Below are 7,097 nucleotides of genomic sequence, written 5' to 3' on the forward strand. Positions count from 1 at the left end.
GCACCTACTAGAAAGACCCTTTCTGCTATAGTGGGAGGTTAAAATTTCATGTTCTGAAGCGTCCCTGAAAAGTTATGGCACAATGCACAAAAACGCTTTTCAGCCTGAGATAAGGTGGGTTTCGGAACGCCAAACATAAAAGTGTTGATAACTTTGGAAAAACACTTCAGACAGTTTAGATTTGATGTGCAACTACTAGAAAGACCCTTTCTGCTATAGTGGGAGGTTAAAATTTCATGTTCTGAAGCTTCCCTGAAAAGTTATGGCACAATGCACAAAAACGCTTTTCAGCCTGAGATAAGGTGGGTTTCGGAACGCCAAACATAAAAGTGTTGATAACTTTTGAAAAACACTTCAGACAGTTTAGATTTGATGTGCAACTACTAGAAAAACCCTTTCTGCTATAGTGGGAGGTTAAAATTTCATGTTCTGAAGCTTTCCTGAAAAGTTATGGCACAATGCACAAAAACGCTTTTCAGCCTGAGATAAGGTGGGTTTCGGAACGCCAAACATAAAAGTGTTGATAACTTTTGAAAAACACTTCAGACAGCTTAGATTTGATGTGCAACTACTAGAAAGACCCTTTCTGCTATAGTGGGAGGTTAAAATTTCATGTTCTGAAGCTTCCCTGAAAAGTTATGGCACAATGCACAAAAACGCTTTTCAGCCTGAGATAAGGTGGGTTTCGGAACGCCAAACATAAAATTCTTGATTACTTTCGAAAAACACTTCAGAGAGCTTAGATTTGATGTGCACCTACTAGAAAGACCCTTTCTGCTATAGTGGGAGGTTAAAATTTCATGTTCTGAAGTTCCCTGAAAAGTTATGGCACAATGCGTAAAAACGCTTTTCAGCCTGAGAGAAGGTGGGTTTCGGAACGCCAAACATAAAAGTGTTGATAACTTTGGAAAAACACTTCAGGCAGTTTAGATTTGATGTGCAACTACTAGAAAGACCCTTTCTGCTATAGTGGGAGGTTAAAATTTCATGTTCTGAAGCTTCCCTGAAAAGTTATGGCACAATGCACAAAAACGCTTTTCAGCCTGAGATAAGGTGGGTTTCGGAACGCCAAACATAAAAGTGTTAATAACTTTGGAAAAACACTTCAGACAGTTTAGATTTGATGTGCAACTACTAGAAAGACACTTTCTGCTATAGTGGGAGGTTAAAATTTCATGTTCTGAAGCTTTCCTGAAAAGTTATGGCACAATGCACAAAAACGCTTTTCAGACTGAGATAAGGTGGGTTTCGGAACGCCAAACATAAAAGTGTTGATAACTTTCGAAAAACACTTCAGAGAGCTTAGATTTTATGTGCACCTACTAGAAAGACCCTTTCTGCTATAGTGGGAGGTTAAAATTTCATGTTCTGAAGCTTCCCTGAAAAGTTATGGCACAATGCGTAAAAACGCTTTTCAGCCTGAGATAAGGTGGGTTTCGGAACGCCAAACATAAAAGTGTTGATAACTTTGGAAAAACACTTCAGACAGTTTAGATTTGATGTGCAACTACTAGAAAGACCCTTTCTGCTATAGTGGGAGGTTAAAATTTCATGTTCTGAAGCTTCCCTGAAAAGTTATGGCACAATGCACAAAAACGCTTTTCAGCCTGAGATAAGGTGGGTTTCGGAACGCCAAACATAAAAGTGTTGATAACTTTGGAAAAACACTTCAGACAGTTTAGATTTGATGTGCAACTACTAGAAAGACCCTTTCTGCTATAGTGGGAGGTTAAAATTTCATGTTCTGAAGCTTCCCTGAAAAGTTATGGCACAATGCACAAAAACGCTTTTCAGCCTGAGATAAGGTGGGTTTCGGAACGCCAAACATAAAAGTGTTGATAACTTTGGAAAAACACTTCAGACAGTTTAGATTTGATGTGCAACTACTAGAAAGACCCTTTCTGCTATAGTGGGAGGTTAAAATTTCATGTTCTGAAGCTCTCCTGAAAAGTTATGGCACAATGCACAAAAACGCTTTTCAGCCTGAGATAAGGTGGGTTTCGGAACGCCAAACATAAAAGTGTTGATAATTTTTGAAAAACACTTCAGACAGCTAAGATTTGATGTGCAACTACTAGAAAGACCCTTTCTGCTATAGTGGGAGGTTAAAATTTCATGTTCTGAAGCTTCCCTGAAAAGTTATGGCACAATGCACAAAAACGCTTTTCAGCCTGAGATAAGGTGGGTTTCGGAACGCCAAACATAAAAGTGTTGATAACTTTGGAAAAACACTTCAGACAGTTTAGATTTGATGTGCAACTACTAGAAAGACCCTTTCTGCTATAGTGGGAGGTTAAAATTTCATGTTCTGAAGCTTTCCTGAAAAGTTATGGCACAATGCACAAAAACGCTTTTCAGCCTGAGATAAGGTGAGTTTCGGAACGCCAAACATAAAAGTGTTGATAACTTTGGAAAAACACTTCAGACAGTTTAGATTTGATGTGCAACTACTAGAAAGACCCTTTCTGCTATAGTGGGAGGTTAAAATTTCATGTTCTGAAGCTTCCCTGAAAAGTTATGGCACAATGCGTAAAAACGCTTTTCAGCCTGAGATAAGGTGGGTTTCGGAACGCCAAACATAAAAGTGTTGATAACTTTGGAAAAACACTTCAGACAGTTTAGATTTGATGTGCAACTACTAGAAAGACCCTTTCTGCTATAGTGGGAGGTTAAAATTTCATGTTCTGAAGCTTCCCTGAAAAGTTATGGCACAATGCACAAAAACGCTTTTCAGCCTGAGATAAGGTGGGTTTCGGAACGCCAAACATAAAAGTGTTAATAACTTTGGAAAAACACTTCAGACAGTTTAGATTTGATGTGCAACTACTAGAAAGACCCTTTCTGCTATAGTGGGAGGTTAAAATTTCATGTTCTGAAGCTTCCCTGAAAAGTTACGGCACAATGCACAAAAACGCTTTTCAGCCTGAGATAAGGTGGGTTTCGGAACGCCAAACATAAAAGTGTTGATAACTTTGGAAAAACACTTCAGACAGTTTAGATTTGATGTGCAACTACTAGAAAGACCCTTTCTGCTATAGTGGGAGGTTAAAATTTCATGTTCTGAAGCTTTCCTGAAAAGTTATGGCACAATGCGTAAAAACGCTTTTCAGCCTGAGATAAGGTGGGTTTCGGAACGCCAAACATAAAAGTGTTGATAACTTTGGAAAAACACTTCAGGCAGTTTAGATTTGATGTGCAACTACTAGAAAGACCCTTTCTGCTATAGTGGGAGGTTAAAATTTCATGTTCTGAAGCTTCCCTGAAAAGTTATGGCACAATGCACAAAAACGCTTTTCAGCCTGAGATAAGGTGGGTTTCGGAACGCCAAACATAAAAGTGTTAATAACTTTGGAAAAACACTTCAGACAGTTTAGATTTGATGTGCAACTACTAGAAAGACACTTTCTGCTATAGTGGGAGGTTAAAATTTCATGTTCTGAAGCTTTCCTGAAAAGTTATGGCACAATGCACAAAAACGCCTTTCAGCCTGAGATAAGGTGGGTTTCGGAACGCCAAACATAAAAGTGTTGATAACTTTCGAAAAACACTTCAGAGAGCTTAGATTTGATGTGCACCTACTAGAAAGACCCTTTCTGCTATAGTGGGAGGTTAAAATTTCATGTTCTGAAGCTTCCCTGAAAAGTTATGGCACAATGCGTAAAAACGCTTTTCAGCCTGAGATAAGGTGGGTTTCGGAACGCCAAACATAAAAGTGTTGATAACTTTGGAAAAACACTTCAGACAGTTTAGATTTGATGTGCAACTACTAGAAAGACCCTTTCTGCTATAGTGGGAGGTTAAAATTTCATGTTCTGAAGCTTTCCTGAAAAGTTATGGCACAATGCACAAAAACGCTTTTCAGCCTGAGATAAGGTGGGTTTCGGAACGCCAAACATAAAAGTGTTGATAACTTTCGAAAAACACTTCAGAGAGCTTAGATTTGATGTGCACCTACTAGAAAGACCCTTTCTGCTATAGTGGGAGGTTAAAATTTCATGTTCTGAAGCGTCCCTGAAAAGTTATGGCACAATGCACAAAAACGCTTTTCAGCCTGAGATAAGGTGGGTTTCGGAACGCCAAACATAAAAGTGTTGATAACTTTGGAAAAACACTTCAGACAGTTTAGATTTGATGTGCAACTACTAGAAAGACCCTTTCTGCTATAGTGGGAGGTTAAAATTTCATGTTCTGAAGCTTCCCTGAAAAGTTATGGCACAATGCACAAAAACGCTTTTCAGCCTGAGATAAGGTGGGTTTCGGAACGCCAAACATAAAAGTGTTAATAACTTTGGAAAAACACTTCAGACAGTTTAGATTTGATGTGCAACTACTAGAAAGACCCTTTCTGCTATAGTGGGAGGTTAAAATTTCATGTTCTGAAGCTTCCCTGAAAAGTTATGGCACAATGCACAAAAACGCTTTTCAGCCTGAGATAAGGTGGGTTTCGGAACGCCAAACATAAAAGTGTTGATAACTTTCGAAAAACACTTCAGAGAGCTTAGATTTGATGTGCACCTACTAGAAAGACCCTTTCTGCTATAGTGGGAGGTTAAAATTTCATGTTCTGAAGCTTCCCTGAAAAGTTATGGCACAATGCGTAAAAACGCTTTTCAGCCTGAGATAAGGTGGGTTTCGGAACGCCAAACATAAAAGTGTTGATAACTTTGGAAAAACACTTCAGACAGTTTAGATTTGATGTGCAACTACTAGAAAGACACTTTCTGCTATAGTGGGAGGTTAAATTTTCATGTTCTGAAGCTTTCCTGAAAAGTTATGGCACAATGCACAAAAACGCTTTTCAGCCTGAGATAAGGTGGGTTTCGGAACGCCAAACATAAAAGTGTTGATAACTTTTGAAAAACACTTCAGACAGCTTAGATTTGATGTGCAACTACTAGAAAGACCCTTTCTGCTATAGTGGGAGGTTAAAATTTCATGTTCTGAAGCTTCCCTGAAAAGTTATGGCACAATGCACAAAAACGCTTTTCAGCCTGAGATAAGGTGGGTTTCGGAACGCCAAACATAAAAGTGTTGATAACTTTGGAAAAACACTTCAGACAGTTTAGATTTGATGTGCAACTACTAGAAAGACCCTTTCTGCTATAGTGGGAGGTTAAAATTTCATGTTCTGAAGCTTCCCTGAAAAGTTATGGCACAATGCACAAAAACGCTTTTCAGCCTGAGATAAGGTGGGTTTCGGAACGCCAAACATAAAAGTGTTGATAACTTTCGAAAAACACTTCAGAGAGCTTAGATTTGATGTGCACCTACTAGAAAGACCCTTTCTGCTATAGTGGGAGGTTAAAATTTCATGTTCTGAAGCTTCCCTGAAAAGTTATGGCACAATGCGTAAAAACGCTTTTCAGCCTGAGATAAGGTGGGTTTCGGAACGCCAAACATAAAAGTGTTGGTAACTTTGGAAAAACACTTCAGACAGTTTAGATTTGATGTGCAACTACTAGAAAGACCCTTTCTGCTATAGTGGGAGGTTAAAATTTCATGTTCTGAAGCTTTCCTGAAAAGTTATGGCACAATGCACAAAAACGCTTTTCAGCCTGAGATAAGGTGGGTTTCGGAACGCCAAACATAAAAGTGTTGATAACTTTTGAAAAACACTTCAGACAGTTTAGATTTGATGTGCAACTACTAGAAAGACCCTTTCTGCTATAGTGGGAGGTTAAAATTTCATGTTCTGAAGCTTTCCTGAAAAGTTATGGCACAATGCACAAAAACGCTTTTCAGCCTGAGATAAGGTGGGTTTCGGAACGCCAAACATAAAAGTGTTGATAACTTTTGAAAAACACTTCAGACAGCTTAGATTTGATGTGCAACTACTAGAAAGACCCTTTCTGCTATAGTGGGAGGTTAAAATGTCATGTTCTGAAGCTTCCCTGAAAAGTTATGGCACAATGCACAAAAACGCTTTTCAGCCTGAGATAAGGTGGGTTTCGGAACGCCAAACATAAAAGTGTTGATAACTTTCGAAAAACACTTCAGAGAGCTTAGATTTGATGTGCACCTACTAGAAAGACCCTTTCTGCTATAGTGGGAGGTTAAAATTTCATGTTCTGAAGCTTCCCTGAAAAGTTATGGCACAATGCGTAAAAACGCTTTTCAGCCTGAGATAAGGTGGGTTTCGGAACGCCAAACATAAAAGTGTTGATAACTTTGGAAAAACACTTCAGACAGTTTAGATTTGATGTGCAACTACTAGAAAGACACTTTCTGCTATAGTGGGAGGTTAAATTTTCATGTTCTGAAGCTTTCCTGAAAAGTTATGGCACAATGCACAAAAACGCTTTTCAGCCTGAGATAAGGTGGGTTTCGGAACGCCAAACATAAAAGTGTTGATAACTTTTGAAAAACACTTCAGACAGCTTAGATTTGATGTGCAACTACTAGAAAGACCCTTTCTGCTATAGTGGGAGGTTAAAATTTCATGTTCTGAAGCTTCCCTGAAAAGTTATGGCACAATGCACAAAAACGCTTTTCAGCCTGAGATAAGGTGGGTTTCGGAACGCCAAACATAAAAGTGTTGATAACTTTGGAAAAACACTTCAGACAGTTTAGATTTGATGTGCAACTACTAGAAAGACCCTTTCTGCTATAGTGGGAGGTTAAAATTTCATGTTCTGAAGCTTCCCTGAAAAGTTATGGCACAATGCACAAAAACGCTTTTCAGCCTGAGATAAGGTGGGTTTCGGAACGCCAAACATAAAAGTGTTGATAACTTTCGAAAAACACTTCAGAGAGCTTAGATTTGATGTGCACCTACTAGAAAGACCCTTTCTGCTATAGTGGGAGGTTAAAATTTCATGTTCTGAAGCTTCCCTGAAAAGTTATGGCACAATGCGTAAAAACGCTTTTCAGCCTGAGATAAGGTGGGTTTCGGAACGCCAAACATAAAAGTGTTGGTAACTTTGGAAAAACACTTCAGACAGTTTAGATTTGATGTGCAACTACTAGAAAGACCCTTTCTGCTATAGTGGGAGGTTAAAATTTCATGTTCTGAAGCTTTCCTGAAAAGTTATGGCACAATGCACAAAAACGCTTTTCAGCCTGAGATAAGGTGGGTTTCGGAACGCCAAACATAAAAG

This window comes from Synchiropus splendidus, chromosome 11 (genome assembly GCF_027744825.2).
Source record: "Synchiropus splendidus isolate RoL2022-P1 chromosome 11, RoL_Sspl_1.0, whole genome shotgun sequence".
NCBI lineage: Eukaryota > Metazoa > Chordata > Actinopteri > Syngnathiformes > Callionymidae > Synchiropus > Synchiropus splendidus.